The sequence below is a fragment of the Populus nigra genome, chromosome 7, assembly GCF_951802175.1.
Source record: "Populus nigra chromosome 7, ddPopNigr1.1, whole genome shotgun sequence".
NCBI classification, from domain to species: Eukaryota; Viridiplantae; Streptophyta; class Magnoliopsida; order Malpighiales; family Salicaceae; genus Populus; species Populus nigra.
Window position 1 is genome coordinate 2,580,568 of NC_084858.1, and position 13,142 is coordinate 2,593,709.

A 13,142-nucleotide genomic window follows, 5' to 3' on the forward strand; every position below is an offset into this window, starting at 1 on the left:
AGTGTGGTCTCATTATAATGGGTGACCTACCTAGATGGAAGATAGAAAAAATATGAAGTGGTCTCATTATAATGGGTGACCTACCCAGATGGAAGATGAGAAAAAAATGTGAAGTGGTCTCATTGTTATGGGTGACCTACCCAGGTGGAGGATAGAAAAAATATGAAGTGGTCTCATTGTTATGGGTGACCTACCCAGGTGGAGGATAGAAAAAATATGAAGTGGTCTCATTGTTATGGGTGACCTACCCAAATGAAAGATGTGATGTGACAAGTGTGAAAAATGGGACTTACCTGGCGAAGTCCTGAAGGGATGATAGAAGAAGGGCCGGAAAACTTGGTGCTTCTTGATAATTCTTGATCGCAGGGCTTGAAAACTCGATGCTTCCTGATTGCAAGGTTGATCTTTTCATTTCTTTGAGATTTTCCTAACAGTAAGGTTTATCTCATCTTCTTCCCGTTTCAAGGTCACAACCATGATTCTCTGTTATTATCAGCTCAATGATTCTCCCTTGTTTTTTCTTTTGTTTTTTTTTTCTTTTTTTTTTGGTCCCCAATCTTGCTGAACACATTGAGGATTTTTCTCGCAACAAAACAAAATAAAATAAAAAATATGTGTAATGTTTTAACGTTAGATGACATGCTTGCATCCTTACCTGATTCGAAATATAGGTCCCCCCCTTTGATGATCCATCGTCATAGGGTGCCTTTGTTTGCATTCCAAAGCTTTATTGGTTCTTTCGATGGATTGGCTCATTCATGTGCTAGCCATCCACTCAGTTGTAAGTGCAGTGCCCATCCTGGGCTGTCTTCGACGGCTACTGCTCTTGTTGTTTATCAAGCTTGACTCTGCCCCCAAGTGCGGTGTTGCTTGATTCATCATGAAGGATTTTCTCTCCTGGATTCTTCTGAGAATTATCCTCTGATTGATTGTGTGCATCATGCCAACACCCATCAAGATTGTCAACTAGTAATGAACTTGCCTCCAATTGAAACAATACTTTTCAAGTATATGTTATCATCAACCTTCTTGGATATTGCCAAGTCATCCGGACATGCATCTCATAGCTTGCAATAAAAAACTCATCGTTGTAAACTCAATGTTCTTCTTCATGGATTCCTCTTGGCTTGTCAAATCAGCTTATAAAAAGAAATGATTTGGCATCATCAATGATGTTCATCACCCATATTCATGCAGTGAAGTGCGCATTTGAGCTTCAAAACAAATTGTCCCATGGTCAGTCTTCATGGTGGGTGCCCTTTCCGACATTCATTTAATGCAGTTATGTGCCCACATCGGTCGATAGCCACGCTTCAAAAGATGACTAATGAAGATGTCCTTCAGGTACATCTTTGATCCACCGTCAGTCTTGGTGGTGTGCATATGTTAGATGTTCATTCAAATGCACTCACTTGATAACATCTGTCAGGAGTCATGGCCATGTTTTAGAGGGTAACCCAAGCTGACGATAATAAAATGCCCTTCAAGTGCAGCGTTGCTCATCAATTGCTGCTAAAGTTCACTAAATCACTGACCGTCTTTGAACAATATTGCCCCCAGTAATGATCTGAATGCTTGTTCTGCTGATTAGCTTTCTTTAAACACCATTGTCCTCAGTGCATTGATTCATCATTTAATCATCTTTCATTGCCTCATAGCTGATCTGAATACTGCTTGTTTTTCCTTCTCAGGGTCCACTGTATTGCCCCCAGGTGGTCAACTTTTCAAGGAGTGTCAAGAAGTGTTGATGTCATTCTTGTCAAGGATTTTGCAAACTCGATCGATATTCTTCTTGTTTGACAATCTTTCTATTCTGGAATCAACTCTCATACTTCAAAGATCATGTCTATTCAAAGTCTAGTTGTCGAAATGAAATCAGAGAGACGTCAGTTTTGGAAAAGATCTTTTAAAAATCACGCCTTTTGGTCAAAGACCCAACACCCATCATTCAATGTAATCCTTTGATTGTCTTGTATTTTGAAAACAGAAATGACCCGTTGTAAGATTAAAATGACTTTTTCATGGTTCTTTGTATTAGTTTTAATCTTTGATCTTGTGTATATCTTTTGATGGCCTGCGATGAGGTGACCTTCTGTGGATTTCAAGGAAAACAAAAGGCTCAAGTCAAAACTTGAGGATTCAACAAGAAAGATTGTTTTCTTTTTTTTTTAGCACCAATTTTATCAGCATGCATAATAACAAGTAGCTTAATCCATGAAGCCACGACTCTTATGGAAAAGCTCTTCAAGTTTTGAGAGCGCCATTTATCAGTTCAAATTGCTTACTTGATCAAAAAGGGCTTTTAAAAGCACGTAATGCAGGCTATGGTTCATGTCTTATGAAAGAAAGGAAATTCAAAGGCTCAAAAGGTGTTTGAGGGTTTAAAAGACCTAGGATCAACATCAATTATTCATCAACTCTTTTTTTATTGTTGTTCTTGTAGAGGAAACGACATATAACCTTGTTAACCTCAAAGATCAGACTTCTCTTAACATAAGTCATAATGCAAATCCACCTTTCCTTGATGAATAACCAACCTCAATCATCTAATAACATCAGAGGCTTTATAATGGATACCAAAAGTCACGTTTATAGCTTAGTCTTTTTTCTGCTATTGACTTTTGTTGTGCCTTTCCTTGATTGAAATTTCTTTTGCTCTTCATAGACTTGATAGGCGTTCTCCTTCCTTTATCTTTGACTTGCCTTTAAGTGAAGGCAATTTCAACTTCTTCTTTTTTCTTATAGCCTTCCTCAAAATTTTCTTGGATGACCCTCAATCTATGGCTTTTCTTCTTCTAGCACTTTCTTAATCATTGGACTTTTGTTTTAAGCCTTCCCTTTATCCATTAATGTCTTCAAAATATCTCTCATTTTCCCTAGTGTGGGCTGTGATCCTAGTCAGGGTTTTTATGAAAAATATTCTATCCAGCTCAAAATGGGACTATAAGGGATATAATCTTTAGAAAGTGAAGGGATATCAAAGATGGCCTTTTCTCATTTCAAGCAAGGTCAGTTAGAACCGATAAATTTTGACCTCATCCAGTGTAATGATTTGGACTTGTAAGAATCATGATTCACGAGTCCATAACTACTGAATCCACTACATGTCATTATGCATACTGCTAAAACTTAGCTATATGATGTGTGGTTCAATTTTGCGTGTGAGCTCAAAATTTGTTCGGTCACCTCATGTCATTTCAACAAGTATCGAGTCATTTCTGTAATCAAAACACTTTTAATCTTCAGGATCGATTAACCTTTATCGCATGTTGGAGTTTGATCAAAATATTTTGTTAGAATAAAATACTAAACATCTGTTGATTTCAAAACAACAAAGAGACAAAAATAAGACATGTTTCGTTAAAGGATGAGATGTGATCCCAAAACAAAATGCAGAATCCCATAACAATATGATTGATAGTTCATCACCATTCTTGAATCAGCTTTTCTGGCAATATCTGTGTTTTTCCAAGCACTTTCGATCACATGTCATTCTGAAGATGTTCGAGGACAATATACCCAATGACACTCTCCTTCACAGACTCCACTTGTCTCTTGCCCACCAACTTCCAGACTCGCTTCTTGAAGTTATTACAACTGTTCAATTGAAATGGACGAGGACTTCACCCTGACATCACATCTCTTGTTTGGATTATACCGCCTAGAAAACGGTGGTTGCATGGGATTTGTCGGAGTAAAAAAAAATCTGGAATCTGGCAAATGCTGGTAAATAAACTCCCATGGCAGAGGGAAGTCAATCCTGACAAAGGTACTTGAGCAATTGATGCTACAACGAGATCTGACTAGACCTCATAAGTAAGGTTTCCCACCTTCATAGTCATCCTCTGATTCATCTCTCATCATTGTTCTGGAATCCGTGCCAGAACCTTCAATCTTTCCCTTCTTTCTAGCTTGTTTAGTTCTTTCAGCAATCCTCACAACATCATGTCAATCCTTCAATGCTGTGGTTGTTGTTTTAGGATTGTTGGAAACCTTCCAACAGCTAGGTAATCTTGGCAGCACACAGAAACATGCAGCACTGCCACTGCCGATGTGTGAAACCATGCATTGTTTTTATTGGAGGAGAAACTGATGAATATGAAACTCATTTGTCTCCTCTTTGATTCCTCACTGACGGTACATCAAATAGACGCCTGTAGAGGGAGCTCTGCTCTGTTGAAGTTTCAAGCTTCTTTCTATTTTTCAGCCGAGGTCTGTCTCTTTTCCCTACTTTTGCATTTTCAAGCTAACACTGATGAGAGAAAATTATAGATGATCATAAACTACTGCATCCCTTCTTGGATTCTCCACTTGCAGATCCACAAACAAATCTCTACAGAGAGAGCTCTGCCACATAGAAGTTTGATGTCTGCTTATGTTTTCAGACTAGGTCTGACTCTTCGGCCTACTCCAGTATTTCAGTGCGGAAACTGATGAGCCAAAGTTTTGTAGCATTTGAAAGTACTACATCCCCTCTTGAATTCCCCACTTGCAGAGCCATAAACGGGTTTTTGTAGAGAGAGCTCTGACACGTCAAAGTTCAACGACTGCTCATTTTTTCAGACTAGGTCTGACTCTTCGGCCTACTCCAGTGTTTCAGTGTTGAAACTGATGAGACAAATTTTTGTAGCGTATGAAAGTACTCCATCCCCTCTTACATTCCCCACTTGCAGATCCCCAAACAAATCTCTACAGAGAGAGCTCTGCCACATAGAAGTTCAGTGTCTAATCATGTTGAACTGGAATTTAGCTCACAGTGGGGTTAACTTCAGATAAGGCTAATGAACCATGCACAGAAGGCTAACAATTGTTTAGTGCCATTGGAAGATGTGATGTGATGAACAATTAACAGGGCATCTGACCAAGAATAAAAGTTGTCATTAGTTGCTGACTGAAGGCATTGTTGTCGTTATTCATGACTGAAAAGGAGAGGTGCAACTTCACTGGGACGTGGACGAGCGGTGTTCCCACAGAAGACTGTGCAGACATTCTCTTTTCATTTGATGCTCAACACTTGTTCAAGCAGATCTGAGTCTAGCTACTTCACTTTTGCTGCTCTCAACTTCATTTTGACATTGTGCCTCTCCCTGACCCCTTTCCCATCATCTTTGTTCAATCAAGTGTAGCAAAGCTCGGACGGGGGAACCTATTTTTCTTCTCGGTACATGCATGATAAATGTATGAACATGTAAACTATATGATCAACTCGCCCTTCGAGGGGTGACATATGGTCGTAACTCTTGTATGATGAAACAAGAATCTTGATTCTTGCCCAAACTCTACAATGAAAATTTTCTGAGTGACGGCCATTGGGTCACCCAAAAGTCTTGAGTTCAAGATGCCTCAAGAAGGATTTGCCCTGATGCAAAACAATGTATACGGAGCACACATCCTAAAGGCAGGTTCTAATCTTTTTAAGTGAGACAAAAGGTAGGTTTACTATTTGGTCTCTAAAAATGGTCTCTTGTTGTCCCAGTGATTTGCCCTCGTGGAGGCAATATGGGGGCTTGTAGGCAATGAGATGGCACGTGTCCAACTATTACCAGTCTAAGCACTCAACGAAGAGTTAGGGTTTACACAAACTTAAACCTTGACTAAAAGTCATAAGGTAAGCTGCTAGTCCCCCACCTAACCTGAAGCTTGTGTGTGCTTTAAAAAATTAAATATGTGATGCATGAGACAATTCTACAAAATGCATGAATAAAAAAAAATAAAACAAGACAAAATGCAAAAACATAAACACATCAAATACACAAAGCTTAGTCCAATAAAGTCAAAAACAATACCGTCCCCAGTGGAGTCGCCATTCTGTCGCACGTCAGAAAATCACGCGCGGCAACGGCTGGTGATCTTATCGTTGTTATGCTTTTTGTTTGATTTGATTGGTTCGTTGGAGTCGCCACCTAGTAATTTATTGAGGGCTACTAGGAAACCTGATATACTGGTCTTGTCAGAGATTCACGGGTAAGGGACTGGTTGTGATTAGGGAAGGTATGAGCACCCCTAACGCACCTTACCTGAGGTAAGCTGCTTCGTGGACTTGATATGTTTTTTTTAAAAAAATAAAATTTTAGCCCAATTCTAAGGCTTTGATAAATCAGTTATTAGTTCCCAAAATATATGTAGATACATGTTCTACATTTTCATGGGAAATACAACATGATTTTTATCTGTCCTTTAGATATTTATCTGTCCTTTAGATATTTGTGCATATAAATTAAATTCATTTTTTTTCTTTTTATTCAATAACATACATAACAAAAAAAAAATTCAAACACACACAACTTTTTTTCTATTATTATTTCTTTTTTCTTCTCTTCTCTTCTCTTTTTTTCCTTTACCTCCACATTTACACAAAGTACAAATTATACAAAAAAAAAAAAACTCAAAATTACACCAATATTACATTAAACAATTTGAAAATTACAAAAAAAAATCCAAAGAAATCAGGAAAACAATTATGGGATGCATTCTGGGTCTGCCTGAACAGTAGGGGCGCGTTGCTCCACGCGCCACCGCCACTGGCGGCGCGTGGGCTCACGCGCCGCTGCTGGAAAATCTAAGAAGTCAGGGGTGCATGGAGCGGCTTCCTCCCCTCTTCACTTTTCTGCCGGCAGTGACACCCACCGTCACCTGCACAAGAAGAAAAAACACAAGCCAGTCGATTTTACTTCCTCATTTTTACAGATCTGCTTTTGGTTCCATTTTTCTTCTCCTCCGGAGACGATTTTGCTGTGAAGGAGAGCCCTTTGCTTTGGATCTGCTGTGAACGAGGGTTACTCCACGGTGGCCGATCTGGCGGCTGGAAGGTGTGACGGCCAAGAGGGAGTGGCGCTGCTGGGGCCGGAGCAGCTAGTGTCGCCGCTGTGCTCGGGCTGCCGCTGGAGGCTGTTGGGTCTGCGGGCGCCGCCGTGTGGAGAGAGAGCTGGGTCTCCGCTCGGTTCGTCTCTTGCTCCTGCAACTGAGAGGGAAGTGAAGCTGTTGTGGTCCAAAGGCCAAAGGAAAATGAGGGCTGAGATGGGAGGAGGACGATCTGGTGAAGGGGTGCTGGTGTTGGGAGACGAAGGTGTTCGGTTGCTGTGGGGAAGGAAATGGGTGTGGAAGAAAAAAAAAGAATCCCAAAGCTGGGGAGAGTGGCGATGGAGGCTGGTGGAGAAGGGAACGTCAGTCCTGCAGCCGGCTGGAAAAATCAAAACCAGGGGGGTCTGTTTGGTTTGTCTTTGGCAAAAATATGGTGCTGGCCGAGGGGTTGTATGCAGAGGAAAGGGGCTGTGTGGAGTCTTCGGGTGGCTGAAAAAAAAAATCAAGACTAGGGGGCGCTGTTTGGTTTGTTTTTGGCCGAGAGGAGGACCAATGAACGGAGGGTGGGGGGTTTGCCTTGGCTTCTCTGGTTTCGGCTGGAAAACGAATCGGCCGCTTGGGTGAGAGTTTTTCAATAGGGAGGGCTGATCCTATGGCTGGTTGAGGGAGAAGAAAATAAAATCCTCAGCAGGATGGGGGGGCTGGCGGCGGTTTTCGGAAGAAGAGAGTAGGGTTTTCCCCTCTTTTGTGTTGCCTCCTTCAAATTGCAAAATTGCCCCCCCTACATAATCGGTATAGCATGGTATTTATAGGAAAAGTTTTACTAGGTTTTCAAACTAGTCCCTCAACCTTTCCTTTCCTTCTCTTTTCCTCTTTTTTTTTTGTAAATTTTGATTTTTCTTATTTTTTTTGTATTTTTTGAAAGCGAGCAATATCAACGTCAACTCAACAAGGAAAATCAATGATCATAAAATTTATGCGTTAAAAGTTGAACGCGTTTCAAATACCTTTGAAAATTTAAATTCTTTTGAGATGACGTTGAAAATGCTAAAAACGATACAAATATATCAAAAAATGCATTTTTTGGGTTTTCATTGTTTTTTTGCTATTTTTGGTTTTTTTCTAAAAAATTATCAAAAGATGGGTCAAAAATTGGGTAGCAACAAATATCAGCAACATCATGTCTTGCAAATGGATTTTAAGGGATATTTTTAGTTTGCTCACACTAGGAAAATTATGTCCATTAAGCAATATTTTGTTATGTGACAAGGAATGAGAAGTTTTTCTCCAAACAAAAAATATCTTGGTTGCGTTCGTGATATAAAAAACAGAAAAAATATATATATTTGATTAGAAATATATAAAATATAAAATAGATATTGGGACTTCCTAAGAAAGAAAAAAAAAACAAGAAAAAAAGCAGTGGGTTCCTTCGTTTAACAAGGTTCCAGAGTGCAAAATGCTAAAGGCATCAGGTAATAATGGACAAGCTAGCACAAAAGAGAAAAGTCATGGACTCAGGCCAACAAGGAACATCAGCCAACAGAAGCAAAAGCCCTTGTTATTCTCTGGGCTATAAGACCAGATACTTCAACAAAAAGGACTGCACTTTCCTTTCGTCTACGACTACTCGTAACAAATCAAATTTCTTAATTTTATATGGTTAGGGTTTGTCCAAGGATCTGATTGTGTTTGGATTTCGATTGATGACTGGGTTTTTTTTTAAGCAATATTCATCAATCTGGCCAGGGTCAAGTTTTTCTCTTCACCAATATTTAGTAGCATCATCAGTTCTCAACAATGGATCAAATGTATACATATACATATACACGTGCATTCACGGACGTAGTTCTCCTCCTAGTAATAAAAGGACAGTAAAACCTGCGCAGGTGTCTGATTCAAGTCCTAACAAGAATTAAACTTAGTATGTATACCAAGAAAAACAGTTTTCGATCACCAGGATCAAAAATTGTTTGTTATGCAACAGGACATTAAGGCTCTAGAAGGATTGGGTCAGCAGCATGGCCTCATAGAATCTGAAAAGCAACGGCTTAGTAGTCTTATTTCAGAGCAGTGGGATGTGCGCAAGAAGGTTGAAGGCATTTGGAGGCACAATTCTAGGCTTAATTGGTGTAAGTTAGGTGATAGGAACACCAAATTCTTCCACATTTCTGCTTATTAAAGTCTAGAAACTCCATAAAAGACATTGAATATAATGGCAAGATTTATTTCTCTCCTATAGATGTAAAAGAGGCGGCTGTTCATTTTTTCTCTCATTTGTTCACTATGTTGAATACTGATAAAGTTGCCATCGGTGCTTCAGGTTTCAAAAAAACTTTCAGTTATTGATTGGCTTGGCTAAAACGTCTTCCTACCATAGAAAAGGTTAAACAAGTTGTCCGGGATTGTAATGGGTCTAAGGCTTTAGGACCAGATGGGTTTACTTTCTCCTTTTACAAAAATACATGGTTTTTTCTCAATTCAGACATCTTTGCTATGGTTAATAGCCTTTTCATAGTGGAACACTCCCTAAAGGGACTAGTTCCTCATTTGCGGTGCTAATTCCTAAAAGATCATCTCCTAGATGTTTTTCCGAGTTTAGACCAATCATTCTCATCAACAAATTGTACAAAATTATGGCAAAATTGTTATCTTTCAAACTTAAATATGTACTTACTAGTGTTTTTAGTGTTTTTTAAACTATTTTTATTACTATAAGACAGATTTTAGATAGGTTCATGATTGTCAATAAGGGTCTATGGAGTTAAGAACAGAAGAGATCATGATTTTTTGTTCAAAGTAGACTTTCACAAGGCCTTCGACTCGGTCTTGTAGGACTACTTTGATGATGTTATGGTCTATATAAGGTTTAGCATTCCATGAAGGAGTCTGAATAAGGAATGCTTATCTTCATCTAAAATGGCCATCCTTATTAACGGGTCGCCAAGTAGAGAATTCAGTCTTCAGAGGGGTCTTTGATAGGAGGTCTTTTATCCCTATTTCTCTTTGATATAGTAGTTGAATGTCCTTTTATCCTTTTAGTTTAGCTGCAGATGTTGGGCATTTTAGAGGTCTAAAAGAGGATGATGGTATGCTTTTATCTCTCTTTCAATATACAAATGACACACTTATTTTTTTTGTCGAATGATTATGGTTCTCTTCTACATGTTAAGAGGATCCTTCACTGGTTTGATCTCATATCTAGCCTTTGGGTTAATTATTTTAAAAGTTCTTTGATTGAGATTAATTTAGATTATGATTATATCTCAGGGATGGCTAGTAGTTTTTCTTGTCGCGATGATGCTTTTCCAATGAAGTATCTTGGGCTGCCTCTAAGTGTTAATCCTTACCGTTTATCTATATGAAAACCAATCATTTCCAATACCAGGTTCATATTAGCTTAATAGAAAGGTAAAATGCTGAGCATAGTTGGTCGTGTCAGCTTAATCAAGTCAGTATTGAATTCTTTGCCTTTGTTTTACATGTCAATGTTTCTTGTGCCTAAGGGTATCATTGGATCCATATCAGCTATTATTCAGAGGTTTTTTGTAAAGTAGTAGCTCAGATACTTTCAAGATGTGTAAGGTAACATGATTCAAGGTCATTTGGCCAAAGAGGGGAGGTGGGTTAGGGTTTGGATCGTTGTATAATAAAAACATGACGTTACTTTTAAAATGGATATGACATTTAAGGGTTGGTAATTTAGAAGGCTAGCAAGATTATATTGTGCATAAATATCAACCCACTTTTGAAAATAGGCTTCCTATGTTTGCTCATCATCTTTCTTTAACCTAGAGAGGGATTGTTATGGTGTTAACTTCTAATGAGAGAATTGTTGAAGTTGTCCACTTCTTGTTGCTATAAAGTTTGTTATAATGGCATGACAATTCAGTTTTGGTTGAACAGGTGGTTTAGCTTCAATCCATTAGGATGTTACGGGATATGTATAATTCTAATACCAATTTAGTCACATTGGCATGGAATCAGCCTCTGAGGGATAGAGAGTGTCAGCAATTGGAGCCTTTTCTTGTTGAAGTAGAAAGAAATTTATCTATTTTTGATTCAATTGACAGAAGAGTGTGGCAATTAGAGAAAAATAGGATTTTCACAGTCAAATCGGCTTATGCTCTCATTGATGATATTCGACATCCAGGATCTAAATATTTTGGTACTTTGCTCTAGCAAGGTATATTTCCTCCTAAAATTAAGATATTTCTGAGATTATTATTGCAAGGCAGTATGAGTATTGGGGGATTTCTTGCCTATAAAAGAATTATTAATTATAATGATGCTTGTTGTTCTTTTTGTGGTATGGAAACTCAGATCATTGATCATCTTTTTATTCATTATTCTGTAACTTGAAGGTTTTATAATTGTTTTATGCAATGAATTGAGTATGATTGGTGTATACCGAAAACTGTTTAGCTTCTTTTATAGGAATGAAATCATTTGTTATATGGAAAATTTCAGTACAAAGCTATCTATACGCTTTATTGTGGTATCCTGTGGTCTTTTTAGATTACCCATAACAAATTAGTATTTAATGTTGTTGATCCTGATTGGGATAAAGTTTATGATTTAAATTTTTATCGTTTAGCTCAATGATTTTGAGTTAGATTTCAAAATTTTACTTATACAGGTATTAATCTGGTATTAATCTAGCTAAATGTTCAGATTGCATGATGAGGATTAACATTTTTACACATACTTCATTACTAATGATTAACATTTTTTTTTGTTGTTTCTTTGCTTTTTTAACTATAAGTTTTTTTTTAGTCCTTTTGTTAATTTTTTAATGGCACTGACTAAATCTTATTAATATTCTCTCAATTACTATATATGAAAAAAAAAAGCGTATATCAAGATTGTAGAAGTCCAAAATTTTGGATCCATCTTTCTATAAAGTGTTAATGATTAACACTTCGGTTGGGGATCCAATTAACCACGATTAGTTTGAAATTGTGTTAGCAGAAAGGGAATTGTGCTAATCAAATCAAACCAGTCATGTCCTAGAGACTAGCTACAAGATCAATTGAAGCCATACAATGAGTCTCGGCAACCAAATGCAGAAGAATATTTGTGATGGTATATCTTGATTGTGTTGCTCTGAGAGAGTCTCTGTATCTCTTCGCACTCCTCAAGATCACCATCACAGGTCAGACGAATCCATTCACCATCATCATCCATATACTTGAGAACAATGCCTGTGAAATCATCTATCTTGAAACGTTTACCAATCACTTTTTGCAAGTCCCTTAAACCCCAGTTCGGTTGCAAGCCTAATTCTCTTCTCAAGGCACCTCCTCCTTGTGAGCTCTGGCAAAAATGCGGTGGAATTTCTAGCTGACTTTGATGAATATGCTCATTGGTTGACCTTATTTTGTGAATTTGTGAGCTTACAATTAGAAAGGTTGGTTCACCTTGGTTATTCAAGGAATGCATTTCTGCTAATTCAAAGCTGCAAGTCCTCTTTAAAGCTCCATTCGAGGTTTCTCCTACTGAAGCACATACTTCATTGCTTGAACCGGTGATATTGGTGTTTTACTCGAGCAGAACAGCGGGTACTTGAGCAGTACCTACGCTGCTTGGTTCATGACTAACCGTAAAAGTGGAACCCCTTGCTCCCATGGGAAGAATACTGGTATAATATAGCTTATCATGGTTCTACAGGAATGACACCCTTTCAGGCGTTGTATGGTCGCTCACCTCCTCCTATTCCTCATTATCACATTGGCCAATCTCCAGTTCATAAGATTGATCAATAGTTGCTAGCGCGAGATGTGCTGCTACAGCAATTAAAGCAGAACTTGCTGACTCCAAATGATGTGATATCAAGTTTCAGGAAGGGGATTTAATTTATTTAAAATTACATCCTCATCGGCAACAAACAGTGTTCAAACATGCATTTCAGAAGCCCTTATTTGATTGAGAGGCGACTTGGCAAAGTAGCTTATCCTCTCAAGCTGCCAGAAGGGTCACGTATTCAACCTATTTTTCACGTTTCTTTGCCTGAAAAGAAAAGTGGTGAATCTTGTACACCGAGTTCCACATTTCGACCTGTTACGGATGAAGGACAGCTTAATTACATTATTTCCAGAATCCATTTTGGAGGCACGATGGGTTAAGCATGGCTCAAAGTTAACGGAGGAAAGTTTAGTTAAATGGCGTGGTTTTCCAGCTGAAGATGCTACCTGGGAAAATACTTATAAGATGCAAGAGAAATTCAAGGATCCAGTGAAAGAGAGGGGTATTGATAACAAGCCACGTTCACATTCATGCAGAGAAGGCAAGCAATTAAGCTCCATACATCAGGATGAAGCTACGTGGGCATTAAGGCTAAA